Here is a 19,557-nt window from a genome sequence, read left to right on the forward strand (position 1 = left end):
TGAGAAGTTAGTCATTTATTACCACCTAAAAATTGCAAAATGTCGTCAAATTTAGATATAATGTTACTTTCATACCTTTAAAGTAAGTTAATATTCATCTGGATATAGTCTGTTAACGCAGCCGTCCTTTAACTGAGTTTGATTTCCAGTCCGACACATAGTTTTAATCTTTTAGAAACTTCCGAAGAAATACATGCTGTGCTACGGTGTTTTATCTCTAAGTGCTAAAATTACCTTTACGAATAAAGACATAGCTTCCAAATATCCTCTTATTTCCTCGGTTGCAGAAACACGTGGTGCTAATTTTTCAGTTAATACCAGATGGATGTACTTCGTTCGATGTTACACAGCAACCACAAGTACAATAACACAAGTACGATAGTAAAGGATTGTCACTTAAACAGGCGATTACTTTCTTTGACAAATGATATACCAGTACCAATGAACCAGAAATTTTTGTCGTCGTGAATATGTTATGACTGCGGTAGACTTCTGAATGTGTGAACCACGTATATTCATGCAGAAGTTAAAAAAATTGTAAACAAATAAATTGGTAGCAGAGTATGCCAATTCCATGTCGACGATCCAGCACACATCCAGAATTTCGAAGCGATCATATGCAGTTTTCGCTGGGATTTGTCGACTCTTGCCATTTCTGATATACTTCATTGATCTTCCTCCTGCAACGTCAGAAGACGCATATTTTGTCCTTTCTTTCTTACTGAGGGCATGGATGTGGGTGATGTCCTTAGGTTAGTTAGGTTTAAGTAGTTCTAAGTTCTAGGGGACTGATGACCTTAGAAGTTAAGTCCCATAGTGCTCAGAGCCATTTTTTTTTTTTACTGTAAGGGCAGCTAGTGTAATACTTATAAACAACAACAGATAATACTAGGCAAGCGTAGTCTCATTACTTTTTTATAAGTCTTAGTACGTACAATTGATTGCGTCTCATACAATTTCGCAAGCTATAAAAATAGTCTGCTTTAACAATGAAATACAAAAAGTATACAGCGTGCGTTTCATTGGACTGTAGGTAGATCACAATCTTAATTGGGAAACACACACCTAGACTCAGTGAAATGCCTTAGTTCAGCTATATGTGCAGCTATATATGCTACCTGTCATAAAGGGTTTAAAGACGAAATAAGTATTTTCTTTTTTTTTTTTTGTATAATCCATTGATTTTAAGTTACGAAGTCATTTCTTCGGGAAGCTTAACTTAGAGGGATAGTACTTTCAGAACTCAGAAGTATGATACAAGAACACACCGCAGATACCTCTTTAAAAAAACCTATTATTTTGACAACTGTTTCACAATGCATATACATGGTGTCCATAATTAAAGTTCCAGCTCCAAAATGCTGTAGAAAGAGATCCACTGTTGATAATGATATCAAATTTGAACAGCATATTATTGACGCAGTAGAAACATCATGCAAAATTTGACCAACATATTGCGCTGAAAGAGCCGGAACAGGTACACCAATAGGCGCGCGGCACACGGCTGTTCCTTGTCCGAGACTCTCAGCATGGCTGTCTCCATGAAGGACAGCGCGCTGCTGATAAAGTTCTTTTACATGAACGGTGACTATGCTCCAGTAGCCCTACGGAAGTTTTGTACACTCAAGGGTATGAAAAAAGGCACCGGTCCGATGCCTGCTAAGGGTCTGGAGAAACTGATTACAAAATCCGGCGAGGGAGGAAAGATGTTGATTCGACGTCTGTCTTAAGATACGGCCATTGCATTGCAGGAGGCGTCGATCTGTGGTGTCCAGACATTCAGTGCACGGGGAATTGCCCGAAAGTTGGTCATGTCTGCGAGCACGGTGCATAAAATCCAATGAAACATCTTGATACCCATACAATATCACCCATGTTGATGAGTTTCTTCTTGTGATCTGCCGGCAAGACAGACATTCGTTCTGGAATTTCTTGCTCGCATGGAAGTGGACAGTGAACGGCCATGGAACATCCTGTGGACAGGCGAAGCCCATTTCCTTCTCCAAGGACATGTCAATACGCAGAATTCCAGAATATGGGCCGGCCGCGGTGGCCGAGCGGTTCTAGGAGCGACTACTACGGTCGCAGGATGGAATCCTGCCTCGGGCATGGATGTCCTTAGGTTAGTTAGGTTTAAGTAGTTCTGAGTTCTGGGGGACTGATGACCTCAGATGTTAAGTCCCATAGTGCTCAGAGCCATTTGAACCATTTGAGCCAGAATATAGGCAACGGAAAATCCGCACGCACATCAACCGGTACCACTTGACTCTGCGAAGTTAATTGTATGGTGCGGGTTGACGGTATTATTTATCGTAGGACCGTATTTTTCGAGGAGAAGAGTCCTGCGGGTCTTGTTACCTGTACCGTCACTGGCAAACACTATAAGAGTCTTTTGCGCACCAACGTCATTCCAACGCTTTAACAGCGTTGATGTGTGGGTGGGATCATTTTTATGCCAGATGCAGAGAACCGGCTGCTGCAGAGGCATTTTGGAAAATGCTAGAATTATCAGCTGTACAGTTTGGTCATCCAGATCACCTGATATTAATTTTTGTGACTTCTGGATGTGGGGTTATCTGAAAGATTTTGTGTTCTGTGCTCGAATTACGAGCATAGCTGAACTGAAGGCATACACTGCGCAACACATTCTGAACGTGATCCGCGAGATACTGCGATCTGTTGTGGAACAAGCTGTTTCTCGGTTTCAAGTTGTGGCAGGAAACGGTGGAGAGCGTACTGAACATGTCTTCCGCCAGTCTCACGATAATTTGAAACCGATGTCATTTTGCTTTTTATGCGGCTTTTCGCCACAGGACAATTTAAAACCAATGTCATTTTGGTTGTTTGCCATTTTTGGCCCCAGGACAATTAAAAACCAACACGACCTTGCGGTGGTGGATGGGCTTAACTAACTAACAGTGCCACAACTGTTCACTGCCGAACTTGTGCTGTCTTGCACACTGAACAGTACGGATGGTGTAACGTGGTTTTCAAACCACAACCATACTACTGTAATTCATCTGTCATGAGGCTCTTACAGCGCCATCTATTGGTAAAATTTTCATTAAATTTTTTGTTCCCTGCGTCAATATTATCCTGTTCAAATTTGACGTCATTCTGAGCATTGGGTCTCTTTCTAAAGCGTTTTGAAAATGGAACTTTAATTAGCACGTGTAGTCAACAAGATGCAACAGCAGATTAAATGTCTTATGAATAATGTTGTTGAGTTCAACACTGAACTAAGAAACTTTCTGCTGGCCAATCTTCCTATAAAACTTACATTTTAAGTTAATTGCTAATAGTATTGTCACGTAGAGGAAGGTGTAAGTAGATGAATGACGAACACTAACTTCACTTAACGTAGGTTTATTCAGCACTTGGCAAACAAGAGTGCGGAGCGAACTGCCTCCGGCCAGAACACATACGGTTTATATACAGCTACAGAACATCCTAGTATAATGATTCTTGCCATTTGTGGATACTTCTAGATGTACTCGAGCCGAATATATAAATTAAAATTTTTGAGTTCAGGTGAGGTTCGAACTCACGACCGTCTATGCCACAATCTAGTATCATAACCACTACATTATTTTTTTCTTGTTTTGTTGGTCTCGTTTTTGTTCGTTGTATCTGCTCGGTGCGGACGTCGCAAGACACCCGTTTCAGTTCGTCGTTGATCCATTAACTCAGTTTTTTTATTACAGTGGGCATCTAACCCTCTGACCGAACACGCTGAGTTACCGTGCCGGCTAGACTACGGCGAATGCAGTACGCTGAAACTTCAGCGACATATTATCACTTTAATACCATAACATATCTTACAGTCAGTTTATTTCATTGTATTGAACTCAAATAAAATGTACACCCTCGATCTCCTTCCACCTCTTCGCGGGAGCCACTGAACACATTAATGTAATGCGCCTGTAAAAGGCATACCGGTAGTTGGTTGCCACCCTGTCTTCCAGCAGTTCGAACGAACTGCAAGCTCGAATTCCCAGCATGCACAGCGGCCGCCTAGGAAGCAACGAGCGTAAAACGCAACATATATTGTACCTGCCAACCGAATCGCTTGAATATCCGACGCCAATCTGCAAAAAGCCAAGAGCGAGCGGCCATTCTGCGCGTCGCGTTTGTGCAGAGTGAAGGGTAAACTTAGCGCTTCGGTGGACAGCGTCCTGCACGTGGAAGTGCTTGCATCGAAATCGATAAACGAATACACGCCGGCCGCGGGGTGGATCCGTCCACACAACACGCTCCCCCACAGCGGAGCGACAGGTGGATATCACACACAGCGCGTTACCTTGCGTTTTCCGGAAATATAAACCGTCCAATAACCGCCGCTTCCCGCTGCTCAGCTTGAAATTAAGCGTGGAATCAATTTAGATCCACTCAGACTCAAAAGGCGATGCCTTTAGCGCCTGTGAAGTTGAACGATATTCCGACTCGATAAGAAGTTCCCATTTCCTAAAGCATTTTACGACGTTACCAATGTTCAATGTGTGTGAATGCCTAAGAGACCAAACTGCTGAGGTCATCGGTCCCTAGACATACACACTACTTAAACTAACGTAAATTAACTTATGCTAAGAACAACACACATGCCCATTCCCGAGGGAGGACTCGAACCTCCGGCAGGAGGGGCCACGCAATCCGTGACATGGCCCCTACCAGCCTAGTAATCTAATAAAACATTTTCGTCACAAACGGAAAATAACTGTTTATGTTTCGCGCCTTCTGTACTGTAGGTAGTCCCCACTATAACCCCGTCACTTTGGTGTCAACTTCACTTATAAGAGAACATCAAAAATATTTCAGATGACTCTAACAAGGGAACCTCCCCATCGCACCCCTCTCAGATTTAATTAGAAGTTGGCACAGTGGATAGGCCTTGAAAAACTGAACACAGATCAATCGAGAAAACAGGAAGAAGTTGTGTGGAACTATGAAAAAAATAAGCAAAATATACAAACTGAGTAGTTCATGCGCAACATATGCAACATCAAGGATAATATGAGCTCAGGAGTGCCGTGATCCCGTGGTTAGCGTGAGCAGCTGCGGAACGAGAGGTCCTTGGTTCAAGCCTTCTCTCGAGTGAAATTTTTACTTTCTTTATTTTCGCAAAGTTATGATCTGTCCGTTCGGTCATTGACGTCTCTGTTCACTGTAATAAGTTTAGTGTCTGTATTTTGCGACCGCACCGCAAAACCGTGCGATTAGTAGACGAAAGGACGTGCCTCGAGAATGGGAACCGAAAACATTTGATCGCAAGGTCATAGGTCAACCGATTCCTCCACAGGGAAACACGTCTGATATATTCTATACGACACTGGTGACGACATGTCCGTCACGTGAAAGGAATATGCTGTCGACCCACCTAACTTGTACACTTGGTGAATGGGTAAAAAGATTCTTCTACCTTCCCCGATTTAGGTTTTCTTGTGGATGTGATTATCACTCCCAAAAAAGTGATCGCATCGGACGGATAGACGGACAGATAATAATTGTCTGAAAACAAAAAATTAAAATTTTCAGTCGACGGAAGACTTGAACCAAAGACCTCCGGTTTCGCAGCTGCTCACGCTAACCACGGGACCACGGCGCTCCTGAGCTCCCACTGTCCTTGATGTTGCCTATCTTGCACATGGACTACTCAGTTTGTATATTTTGCTTACTTTTTTCATAGTTCCACACAACTTCTTCCTGTTTTCTCGATTGATCTGTGTTCAGTTTTTCAAGGCCTATCCACTGTGCCAACTTATAACTAAATCTGAGGGGGGTGCGATGGGGAGGTTCCCTTGTGAGCACTATGGGACTTAACATCTGAGGTCATCAGTCCCCTAGAACTTAGAACTACTTAAACCTAACTAACCTAAGGACATCACACACATCTATGCTTCGAACCTGCGACCGTAGCAGCAGCGCGGTTCTAGACTGAAGCGCCTAGAGCAGCTCGGCCACAGTGGCCGGCAAGAGAACATCCCCTGGTGTAAATGAGCGATCTTGATGACACTTGGCGGGTATGTAGAAGGGACAAAATAATGCTCAGTTGCACTTTTGAGGGATAATTTGGCATATTACCTTTATAGCGTATATCTTCGAACCCATGATACATAAAAAATGTGTTTCATATAAAAACCGCATAATCAGCTATTATAATAATTTGAAATTCTGCAAAGTACATCAGCACCATCAATTAATTTTGAAAAATGAAAACTTTTGTTACAACATAAAAGAACATGGTGAAGAACAGCTCGGTGACTTCCTAAGACACTTGAACAGCCTCCATGCCAACATAACATTTACCATGGAAGTAGAAAAGGACAAGAAACTGCCATTTCTAGATGTGCTGGTCACAAGGGACGGCGAAAACCTGGGACACAGCGTGTATCGAAAACCGACTCACACGGACCGATACCTGCACAAACTGTCAAACCACCACCCGAGCCAGAAAAGAGGCATGATTAGTACGCTCGTAACGAGAGCAGGACGAATATGTGAGCCGCAACACCTCAAACGAGAAATGCAACACCTGGAAACTGTCCTGAGGAGCAATGGGTACTCCACAAATTATATTAGAAGTGTAACTGAGCCAAACACTCGGCGAAGTAAGGAACCAGAAAAAGAAATGTCGGGTACGGCCTTTCTGCCATACATTCCCAGAGTGACGGACAGAATCGGCCGTATATTGCGTAAACATGGCGTAAAGACGATTTTCAAACCGACAAGGAAGATCAAAGAGTGTCTTAGATCGGCGAAGGAGAAAAGAGACCCACTTGCAATGTCGGGAATATACCGCATACCATGCACATGCGGAAAAGTTTATGTCGGGATGACTGGACGATCCATTAAGACCAGGATCGAGGAGCATAAGCGACATTGCAGGTTGGGGCAGGTGGAGAAATCGGCCGTGGCAGAACACGCAATGAATGAGACCGACCACGTGATAAAATTCGCCGACACGGAAGTTCTGGCTGTAGAGAACCACTATCACACGCGCTTGTTCAGAGAAGCTGTAGAAATACAAAAACACGCGAACAGTTTGAACAAGAAAGAGGAAAGCCTTAAGGTAAACGGATCATGGCTTCCCGTACTGCAGCGAACGACCGTCGCAGGTAGCAAGAGGAGAACCGCACCGGAAATGACCGCGGAGAAGCCCTCGGACGTTGGCGCGCCAGGTACATATAGTCTGCGCCCGCGAGCTCGGCTCCAGTTCACCACCGGCAATGGAGGGTGAAGCTTTGACAATGCCAGCCACTCGTGCTGGCGAAACGTCAGGAAAAAATCATTAGATGAACGTCGGCCGAAGAACCCGAGACAGAAGCCAATAGGCAGTTTGTCAACATAAAAGAAGCTGTCCATGAGTAATAAAACTGATTCCTGAAAGACAATTTTTGGATAATAAGCTGTACACAATGTGCTGTCGAAGAATTTTCAACATATCTAATTAAAATATTTAAACGTTCATTAGTAATCTTATTATTAATTTTACGTTTTGCATTTATGTATATTGTTAGTTTACTGCTTCATATGCCTGTATTTTGTTAATTGAAAATAATAAGTAACTCATTATTACGATGCAAAATCATTACAATAATGATAATCTGTAAATAAATGTTCAAAAATAAGTTTTTTTACACTATACACACACAATAAACGAATTTTTTTCACTCAAAACGCACGACAGACTAATATAAAACAAAATTCTGGAGTATTCTCGTATTGTGGTAGGAAAGTCTTTAAATATACTGATTTCTATCAAGCACATTTAAGTACAATGAAAAATCAAATCTTGGCGAAGAGAAATGATTATAATGACTACAGATTGATTATATTATTTCTCAAGTGGAGATAGATATTATAATCAATCAGCAGAAGTAGATCTGAAAATCTTCTCACGAAGTTCTTCCAACAACGAAAGCCACAGACGGGCAACGGATGTACCTGTCCGGCGGGCCTTTAGGGTACATCAGATGAACCAGTTTCTTGGCTTCAGGTACAATACTGGAAACGGTTCTTAGACATCTACCACCCCAAAAATCTAACTGTGAAAGAAAACGTCTTTTAAATATCTTTGGACTTGATCAGACGTCAGTTGACGGTGGTTTTGAACTATTTGCATCGTGAACTACGTTTAAGCCATTCTTCGAAATCGGTTATAGCCTTCAGCGCTGTTTCTTTCTCTAATAGGTAACTGCACTGCAGTGAATGCCCAGTATATCGGTTCGATCTACCCGGCCACATTAACAGAGGATATTACATGGACCATCTTCCCACGCAGCCTTCGACCGTCTAGTTTTTTTCAATATTGACAGTCTCCTGTGTATGGAAATACCTTGACTCTGAGCGTTGGTCTCGCCCAAGGTCGATTAATGTAATAATTTTTTTGAGCGTAATTCTCCAAATAATATTTATACAATAGCACAAATTTGTAATAGTGTAATTATATTTCAGTTCTTAAGTATGCAGACTGCACCTGAAGATGCGTCTGTAAGCCCTGAAAGCGCTAGTGTGGCCAATTAAAACCAAGTTTTACCACCTGTCAGCGAGACTTATGACCTTCAGCAGTTGCGGATACCCTGGATATAAAAATGTTTGTAATACTGGAATATGTAGTACAATACTGACAGGTTACCGAGAAAAGTGTAAAGTGCTACTTAAAAAAAGACATGGTATTCATATCCTCAAAACGAACAAAGATACATGCAAAGCAATCATGCAGTGTAATGTCCAACTGGTAACTGAGCAACAATTGCTTGACCTGTTTTTCTGTTTTGCTGCTCCACGAAAAGGTTTTTTGGGCACTCAAGATAAATGGGACGCCCTTTATAACTCACTCATTGAGTGTGACTACGTGTCGCACTCCAGAACTAAATTTGACAGGTAGTTCACAAAGTGTACATATGTCAAACGGCTGATTGTTTCAACTCAGTAATTTTGAAAGTACGTTACTTCCTTACTTAGGACGTAAGAATACTTCATTAGTATATGCAAAGTACATATTTTTGTTTTATCAATATGAACACTGATGTCACCTAACTGATTTAACGATGTCATATTACACATCCCCATATGATTAAATCCCCTGTATAAAAAAAATGGAAATAAAGCAAGAAAAAATTCACAAAACATATTTTGCTTTATGTTACGTCGGATCTGAAAATTATAATCAGAATGGTAAAAAAATCTAAACACTTGAGAAAATCCTATTAGTTTTTAATAAAAATAAGTAGCAAACATACGACTCATTAATACTCCCGAAAATGGAGGAACAGGAAATATAATTTTAAAACATATATTCAACTTTGATGAAAAACACATAAGATCGTATTAATAGAATTATTGCATTATTGCCATATCTTCTTTGCAATTTTTAGACAGCTTTTGTAAAACTGAGCCCGTGTCCGAAGAACTGAATGTGGGGATTCCACCAGAACAACCTCAAATTGGCAGATATAACCAACTATAAAAAACCAACGATTTAACCAAGACGGTCCTTGCCTCCCCATTTTTACACGTTTTGGGTGCACCAGCCAACTTGACTGCTGAACTCGTAATTCTATAACCGCATGTTGTACCATGTTGTGCCCAGTGCAATTTGAGGTCAATATTCCTGGAGTGGAATTTGATCTTGAAACTGCACACATTTCTGCCTCACATCTAATACAGAAACTGATGTTTTCTCTTTTCGGCTGATTTATTTGAATCCATAAATGAAGTACAGAAGACCAAATCTACGGTATAGTAAGACTGTCTTTTTCGGAGTTTACTACAATCGTTTTGCAATTCTAAAACCGAATGGGGTCTCGGGAAAATGTGACAGTTATTCTTTGTCCACAGACAAGAGACAGATTACTGTTGTGATTAAACTGTGTAGTAGGAGTAAGGGTTGTCCTGTCGGAAATTGGGGACGCATGTTTGGCAGGTATACGACATCTACGTTTACCTTATGCCGGGAATAGCCGCTGGAATTCGCGTGTCATTATCTTGGAGTGGTACCTTGCGGCAGGTCGATTAGCGCTGGACGAGGAATGGACAGAGAAGAGATTGGGGACTCTATTTCGGCAATGTTCTGTAAATCTTTACGTCCGCCTTGTCTTCAATACAGTGCTGAAACCAGAGCTGCGCCGACGAAAATGAATTATTTATTCTGAACTGCCTGAAACACTCAAATTATAAAATGATCGCTAAAGCCACAATATTTACCTTCGCTCTGGGCAATGTTATAGTTACGGTTTAATACAATCACAGACAAACATATCTAGAAATGCGTGAGAATTCTGTAATACATAGAAAGTGTTTATTTTATATTTCAGGAACAGGGAAAATAATAATGTAAGTAAGGCACTTGTGCAAGGAATCACTTGATCCTAGCCAATAGACACACATGATCGATAAGCTAAAAATGTATACTTACTCTTCACGAACGTCCTTTTCAATACGTAGCAGAGTCAGCCGGAAACTTTAGAGCATTTGAACGTGGTACAATAACTGAATGAGCCAAACCACTGCCACTCATATTAATTCCTTCCAGCAACACTGTGGTTAAGAATCAGTCAATAATCAGCGTTAGTTAATGATTCGAACGATACAAGAATCTAGGTTTCGGCAAACTGTGCAGCACACAACGCTAGCAATGAAAGTAGAATATTTAACGGTTTCTGGCACTGACAAGGAAGTGTAGCAGTCGGAAAGATCGCCGTCGTCTGTGGTCTCCGGGTAAGACTGTTGTCTAGTATAACAGAGGTCACAGCTTCCTATCGCTCCGAAGAGATGTCTGTATGTATTAAGTACGGTCTTACGAAAAATGTATCGATAAATATAATTTGTAGTGGCTTGCTTTCTGGGATTGATGAACAGCAACCGTAATAGCGACTGTTCTGCAAGCCAGACACTGATAAATAAAAACTGTCTTCTTGTTGTTGTTATTCTCGTTGCGGTCCGAAGATTGGTTTGATACAGCTCTCCGCTATAGTATATCGTGTGTACGCTTCTTTATTTCTGCACAGCTACTCCAACCAACAGCCATTTGAACACGGTTGCTATAATGAAGTCTTGGTCTTACTCTACAGTTTTTACTTCCCCCCCCCCCCCCCCTACACACACATACACACAAATTTATTGATGCCTAAGGATGTTTCGTGTCAACCGATCTCCTTTTTTTATGCAGGTAGTATCATAAATTAAATTTATCCCCAGTCCGACTAAGTACCTCCTCGTTAGTTATCCGATCTATTCATCTAATCTCCAGCACTACAACTATTCGTTTCTTGTTTGAACGTTTGTCGTCCAAGCGCCACTTCCATACAAGACTGCGCCCCTGGTCAATATCTTCAGAAGAGACTTCATGACACTTAAATTTATAGCCTATATTGCTTGAGGGCGTGTTAGTGTGACTTTGTTAATCTGTTTAGCTGTGTATGTGTGTTCGGCTGCAGTGGCCGAGCGGTTCTAGGCGCTTCAGTCTCGAACCGCGCGACCGCAACGGTCGCAGGTTCGAGTCCTGCCTCGGGCGTGGATGTGTGTGATGTCCTTAGGTTAGTTAGGTTTAAGTAGTTTACGTTCTAGGGGACTGATGACCTCAGAAGTTAAGTCCCATAGTGCTTAGAGCCATTTGAACCATTTTTTCCCTGCTATTGCATTTTATATTTCGTAAAAAAAGGTAGAGTGCGTGTTTCTCGAGCGCTAATGACCAAATACGAAACACCGGGTTGGAGTTTCTCTCTCTGCTCGTACGCAATAATAGTTTCTCTTCCACACCCTGCTTTACAGACCGTGCTGATTCGTGGACTTGGGCTTTTCGGTCCCTACGAAATTTATTATACTCGAAATCACAATATGTTCAAGAAGTCTGCAGCGAACCGATGTCAAGGATATTGGTCTGTGATTTTGCGGGTTTGTTACCGTTAGGTTCTAACAACACGCAAGTCTTACGGAAATGCTTCTTGAACTCAAATGGGAATCCCTGTAGGAAAGACGCCGTCCTTTCCGAGGAACATTACTGAGACAGTTTAGAGAACCGGCATTTGAAGCTGACTGCAGAGCGATGTTACTGCCGCCAACCGACATTTCGAGTAAGGACCACGAAGATAAGCTGCGAGAAATTAGGGCTCATACGGAGGCTTATGGACAGTTTTTTTTTTTTTTTTGCCTCGCTTTATCTGCGAGTGGAACAGGAAAAGAAACGATTAGTGATGATAGAGGGTACCCTCCGCCACGCACCGTATAGTGGCTTGTGGAGTATGCACGGAGATGTAGATAATAAAATTATGAATGAAACTGTCCAGATTGGTCATTATGAACGACAACGGGAAATCTCTCGTGGGAAGGAGTCCAGGATTTATCCTCCAACACGGCAGTCTCAGGTAGCACGTGAAGAAGGCAACGAGTTACGTGGCCGAAATATTGTGCCAAAGCGACACAGACATCCGGCAGTAGACCCGATTGTTCCACATGTCACAGTCCGTGTTGTTTGCGCCCCTGTAGTGCCTGGCCATAACTTCGTTGCGCCTCCGTACAGGCTGACCTTGCCGTGTGGCGTTCTCTGTGTGTATGGCTGTGTAGCGTATCTCCTGGCGGAAACAGCGCTGTCCTCCTTCCCACGAGAGATTTCCCGTTGTCGTTCATAATGACCAATCTGGACAGTTTCATTCATAATTTTATTATCTACATCTCCGTGCATAGTCCACAAGCCATTATACGGTGCGTGGCGGAGGGTACCCTCTATCATCACTAATCGTTTCTTTTCCTGTTCCACTCGCAGATAGAGGGAGGCAAAAAAAAAAAAAAAAAAAAAAAAAAAAACTGTCCATATGCCTCCGTATGAGCCCTAATTACTCGCAGCTTATCTTCGTTTCTCTAAACTGTCTCAGCAATGTTCCTCGGAAAGGACGGCGTCTTTCCTACAGGGATTCCCATTTGAGTTCAAGAAGCATTTCCGTAAGACTTGCGTGTTGTTAGAACCTAACGGTAACAAACCCGCAAATTCACAGACCAATATCCTTGACATCGGTTTGCTGCAGACTTCTTGAACATATTGTGATTTCGAGTATAATAAATTTTGTAGGGACCGAAAAGCCCAAGTCCACGAATCAGCACGGTCTGTAATGCAGGGTGTGGAAGAGAAACTATTATTGCGTACGAGCAGAGAGAGAAACTCCAACCCTGTGTTTCGTATTTGGTCATTAGCGCTCGAGAAACACGCTACTCTACCTTTTTTTACGAAATATAAAATGAAATAGGAGGGAAAAAATGGTTCAAATGGTTCTAAGCACTATGGGACTTAACTTCTGAGGTCATCAGTCCCCTAGAACTTAGAACTACTTAAACCTAACTAATCTAATGACATCACACACATCCATGCCCGAGGCAGGATTCGAAACTAGACTGAAGCGCCTAGAACCGCTCGGCCACAGCGGCCGGCTCGTGGTACCTCATGGTTCTTAGACTGTGTTTGCATTCATTCATCAAATTCGCAGCTTTAGCGTGAAGACAGTGGTGAAGCAGATATGTCAAAATGACCAGTTTTGTGGATACGTCATTACGACTAAACCCTCGAAGTGCACGTACAAACTGTTCAGCGTATTTGTTCGTCTCATTAATTTCTATTGTTGACAACCTGTCGTCGGAAACGAATGCGAAAATACCAAGTGCACCTTTTGCGGCTGCTGTAAAATTCTAAACACCCTTTGTAGAGCCTCGACAATGTTGCCAACTGCAGGCCAGAGCGTCATTCGCAGAGCGCGTAATGTAGCGCAGAGAGGCACGCACGCCGAACTCAGCTCGTCGAGTACGCGCGAATGGTTAAAGCACACAGTATGAACTGTGTGTACGGAAAGGATTGGCGTTATTGGATCAGTAACCACAGTACTGCATCTAAGTGATTCGGGAATCTGAAGAAAATATAAATTGAGGACAGCAGTATTTAATTTTGAGTATTGTTTGCCCATTGCAGTCTCAGGTAGCACCTGAAGAAGGCAACGAGTTACGTGGCCGAAATATTGTGCCAGAGCGACACAAACATCCGGCAGTAGCACCGATTGTTCCTATTCATTCGACAAATATATTATACTAGAACTGACATGTGATTACATTTTCACGCAATTTGGATGCATAGATCCTGAGAAATCAGTACATTTTCACGCAATTTGGATGCATAGATCCTGAGAAATCAGTACCCAGAACAACCACCTCTGGCCGTAATAACGGCCTTGATACGCCTGGGCATTGAGTCAAACAGAGCTCGGATGGCGTGTACAGGTACAGTTGCCCATGCAGCTTCAACATGATACCACAGTTCATCATGAGTAGTGACTCGCGTATTGTGACGAGCTAGTTGCTCGGCCACCATTGACCAGACGTTTTCAATTGGCGAGAGATCTGGAGGATGTGCTGGCCAGGGCAGCAATCGAACATTTACTGTATCCAGAAATGCCCGTACAGGACCTGCAACATGCGGTCGTGCATTGTCCTGCTGAAATGTAGGGTTTCGCAGGGATCGAATGAAGGGTAGAGCCACGGGTCGTAACACATCTGAAATGTAACGTCCACTGTTCAAAGTGCCGTCAATGCAAAGAAGAGGTGACCGAGACGTGTAATCAATGGCGCCCCATACCATCACGCCGGGTGATACGCCAGTATGGCGATGACGAATAGACGCTTCCAATGTGCGTTCACCGCGATGTCGCTAAACACGGATGCGACCATCATGATGCTGTAAACAGAACCTGTTTTCATCCGAAAAAATGACGTTTTGTCATTCGTGCACCCAGGTTCGTCGTTGAGTACACCATCGCAGGTGCTCCTGTCTGTGAGAACCGCAGGCATGGTCTCCGAGCTGATAGTCCATGCTGCTGCAAACGTCGTCGAACTGGTCGTGCAGATGGATGTTGTCTTGCAAACGTCCCCATCTGTTGACTCAGGGATCGAGACGTGGTTGCACGATCCGTTACAGCCATGTTTATAAGATGCCTGTCATCTCGACTGCTAGTGATACGAGGCCGTTGGGATCCAGCACGGCGTTGCGTATTACCTCCTGAACCCACCGATTCCATATTCTGCTAACAGTCATTGGATCTCGACCAACGCGAGCAGCAATGTCGCGGTACAATAAACGGCACTCGCGATAGGCTACAATCCGAATTTTATAAAGTCGGAAACGTGATGGTACGCATTTCTCCTCCTTACACGAGGCATCACAACAACGTTTCACCAGGCAACGCCGGTCAACTGCTGTTTGTGTATGAGAAATCGGTTGGAAACTTACCTCGTGTCAGCACGTTGTAGGTGTCGCCACCGGCGCCAACCTTGTGTGAATGCTCTGATGAAAGGCTAATTGTTTGCATATCACTGCATCTTCTTCCTGTCGGTTAAATTTCGCGTCTGTAGCTCGTAATCTTCCTGGTGTAGCAATTTGAATGGCCAGTAGTGTATTTACAGTCGCCGCTCAGAAAGCCCAACTAGACATTTTAGGACTTATTTTAGTCAGCGTCCACTGTTGCCTAGATTGGTACTACCATGCCTAAGTTAGCGGTTGGTCATACCTCCTGCTGCCTTGTGATCTGCTCTTTCCGGTTGCGGAAGTGTTTATTTGGCGGCAATGGGGACATGGAAGTAGTCACTCAGTCGGTGCACGGAGCCACGAGGAAAGATGTTTAATCGCTCGCCTTGCCACAAGCTATGAATGCGGTTTGTTTATGGACTGGCCTCACACACTGAGCGATCCCGAGGCTGCTGTATTGTGGGTTGTGGAGGCGGTGCAGTATGAACACGGCAGTGACTACAGTGTGTCTGTGGAAGTGGGACGCATGGAGTGAATTCTGGTTGTGATGCGTGTATGCTTCAGGTAAAAACAGCTACTGTGATCTGGTATGGCTACATCGCCATCTTCTAGTTACCACTCACAGATTGTGCGCCGATAGAGTCTATTTGTACAGTGTTCACGAGTTTGGCCATACACTGCCATGATGGTAATCGATGATTATATGTTTAAAGGGCCTAAACTACTGGATCACCAGTTTCTCCAGTTCATGAGAGATACACGTAAAAAGGTAAAAAGCGGAAAAAGTGGGGACTTTGCTCCTCCAGCTATGTAAGCAAGTCGAAGAATTTCAAGAAGGGCGTGACAATAGTTGTAACACGATAGGTAAAAGAAAACAGAGATAACCTAGGCAGCATCGTGCACAAGAGGATCTAAACGCACAACAGGGGGTGGGGAGGGGAAGGGGAGGGGGGGAGAAAGTAACCTACGGTCGCATGGGGGGTACCCGCCCCAGAGGGAGGCTCTCTCCCCCACAACCACCCTCAACACTGAAAGTGGAGGAGTATCATGGTTTAGTGGAAAATCCTCTCTCCCTCAATAAATGCAGCACTTTGGTAGTGCTTGCCTCACCATCCGCAAGCATCTGAGGTAGTGAGGCAGGCAAGCTGATAGAGTGCCGCAGATCGGCCAGCAGGGCGCACTCCAGAACGCGTGCTACCGTCAGTGCGCTACCGCAGCTGCAGTTAGGAAGATTCTTCCGACGCATGACAAACTCGTCGACGAGTCACGTGTGGCCGACGTGTAGTTGGCACAAGACAATGGCATCTTTCCGAGAGTCCTGGAAAGATGCAAGCCACACGTTAGTGGACCCTTTAATCGCTCTCAACTTGTTTAGGGTCGTAGTAGCCTGCCATTCCAATTCCAAGAGCCTCAAAATATTGCGTCGAAGTCGTCGGTGCCCGATACTCCGCAAGCTGATCTCCTGTACTGGTGTCTTTAGCTAAACGGTTGGCGAGTTCATTTCCTGGAATGCCTATGTGGCTCGGTGTCCATATGAAGGTCGCTGTCTTTCCAGAGCTGTAGAGGTCAACCAGTAGGTCCTGGATGTTGGCGACCAAAAGATTTTTGGAATAATACAGGGATATGCCTTTTAAGCAACTACAGATCAGAAAGTACGTCGTGGTCAGGCATTTGACGTACAGCAAAGCCTAAGGTATGACTACCAACTCCGCAGTGTATTCACTGCAGGCACTCGGGGAAGATTGCTTCTCGTGTCCCCTTGCATGTGCGAAAGCGTAACCGAGCCTATCGTCGACTTTCGATCCGTCTGTGTAGATACATACTAAATTAGAATAATCGTGGAGGATCGAACAAAACAGGTGTCGGAGAAAGGTAGGATCAGCATCCTTCTTGGGGCCACAAAAAAGGTCCATCCGTATCACAGGACAGGGTACAGACCAGCGAGGGTGTCGAGAGGGAGGTCTAGGAACACAGACTAAAGGGGGCGCTGTACATTGTGTTTGCGTGATTCTACAGGGTGGGTCACGTAAGACGCAACAATACTTTTATTTCGTAAACGGTTCCAGACATCAAAACAAGTTTTTCGGCAGATGGTAGTACGCTTAGGGGCACTTACTTTGGATGGAAATAAAGAATCTTGATTCTTGTGTCGATTGAGATACTGAAGCAAGTAAGATTTTGAGAGCATTCTGTTCCATCAGATATATAAAACCAACGTCACAAGATAAAATTATTTGGTACATTACCTTTGCCCGACTAACAACGGTCGGCATCACACTGCCGTAAACTCAGAGAATCGATTGCCCCCTTTTATCCTGTCCACCCAAGCCAGCACGCTACAACTGTATTCAGGACTAGACTAGCGTTCAAAGACAGTTCAGTACAAGTGAACTTTGAGTTACATTGCCACGCATACTGTTCATACTCAAGATACATAATGCATAATTTCATTTATTACATTACAGTAAATTGGTGCTAATACGTCCGCCCCCGTAGCTGAGTGGTTGCCGGCACGATAGCTCAGCATGTTCGGTCAAGAGGGCTGCGCGCTCTCTGTAATAAAAAAAAACTGAATGAGATTTTCACTCTGCAGCGGAGTGTGCGCTGATATGAAACTTTCTGGCAGATTAAAACTGTGTGCCCGACCGAGACTCGAACTCGGGACCTTCGCCTTTCGCGGGCAAGTGCTCTACCATCTGAGCTACCAAAGCACGACTCACGCCCGGTACTCACAGCTTTACTTCTGCCAGTATCTCGTCTCCTACCTTCCAAACTTTACAGAAGCTCTCCTGCGAACCTTGCAGAACTAGCACTCCTGAAAGAATGGATACTGCGGAGACATGGCTTGGCCACAGCCTGGGGGATGTTTCCAGAATGAGATTTTCACTCTGCAGCGGAGTGTGCGCTGATATGAAACTTCCTGGCAGATTAAAACTGTGTGCCCGACCGAGACTCGAACTCGGGACCTTCGCCTTTCCCGGGCAAGTGCTCTACCATCTGAGCTACCATAGCACGACTCACGCCCGGTACTCACAGATACTGGCACAAGTAAAGCTGTGAGTACCGGGCGTGAGTCGTGCTTTGGTAGCTCACACATCCATGCCCAAGGCAGGATTCGAACCTGCGACCGTAGCGGTCGCGCGGTTCCAGACTGGAGCGCCTAGAACCGCTCGGCAACTTGTACACTGAATTTTGATCATTGTTCTCTTGTGCATTTCATGTCACTGTTCTGCTGGCACTATTGTACGTTCCATTAGTTGCATTGGTTTGTCAGTTTGGGTTTTTCTTTTACTTTAAGTACATCTGTCTGAATGCTACACTTCTCATATTGTTATATAATGGTATTTGCAGTTTTGTTCTTCAGCTGTTGTTGTACTGTACGATGTTTGCCCTTTCATGTTTTGCCTTTTAAGAGATATGCTTTTTTGACATAATGTTGCTGTATACTGCTGTTTGTAATTCTGCTCCAATGTCACTGTACTCAATGCCGCCGGCAGTCTAGTGTTTTTCTAATTGCGCTTTTATTTTACGTTAAGAGTGTGTTTATATGCTCACTTCGTAATTTTGCGCTATTTTGCTTTTTTGCAGTTAGGTTTCTTTGACATTTTACAACTGTTGTTGGCTGTTGGTGCTTGTAAACGAAAACCAAAGTAAATAATTTAAAAAAAGGTGTTTTGTGAATAAACACACAGTACACAAACACCGCACTTCGCATTACGCTACAGTTTTTCGCCGAGTCAGTGCCGTTTGGTATTACGACACAAGTCCGCGGTTTCAAGTGCAACGCGCTGTTAGTAAACAGCGGTTGCCGGCGGTGGCGTCACGGCCGAAGTCAGCTCCGCGCCGCGACTAGATCGATTGCGCGGCCATTTCCCACTAAAGCCGAAGTAAACAAACATTTGCGAGACGCCGCAGCGGGCCGCGGCCGGTTTGCCGAATTCCTGGCAAAACGGCTGGCCGGGATGAAGGGCCCGGAGGAGGCGATAAAACGACGGCCTAACGCGGGGAGTAAATCAGGGGGCGGCGGTCGATAGGGCCAAGAGGCGTCGCGGCGCGATCGGACGCACCGGTACCGGCGTCTGCTCGGCTGTCCAGTGCAGCGGCGAGCGGCGAGCGGCTCGCGGCGCGGGATGCAGGGTCAGCCCATCGATTGGCCGGCGCCGTTGCTAGGCGACGGGCGGCGGCGGCCCGCGGACCGAGCCGGGCACGTGTCACGCCAAACAGCCGGCCCCTGCATTATTCCGCGTCCGCCGCCCGCCCGCCGCCAAAACTACCTGCGC

Source organism: Schistocerca nitens, chromosome 1 (assembly GCF_023898315.1).
Source record: "Schistocerca nitens isolate TAMUIC-IGC-003100 chromosome 1, iqSchNite1.1, whole genome shotgun sequence".
Lineage (NCBI taxonomy): Eukaryota > Metazoa > Arthropoda > Insecta > Orthoptera > Acrididae > Schistocerca > Schistocerca nitens.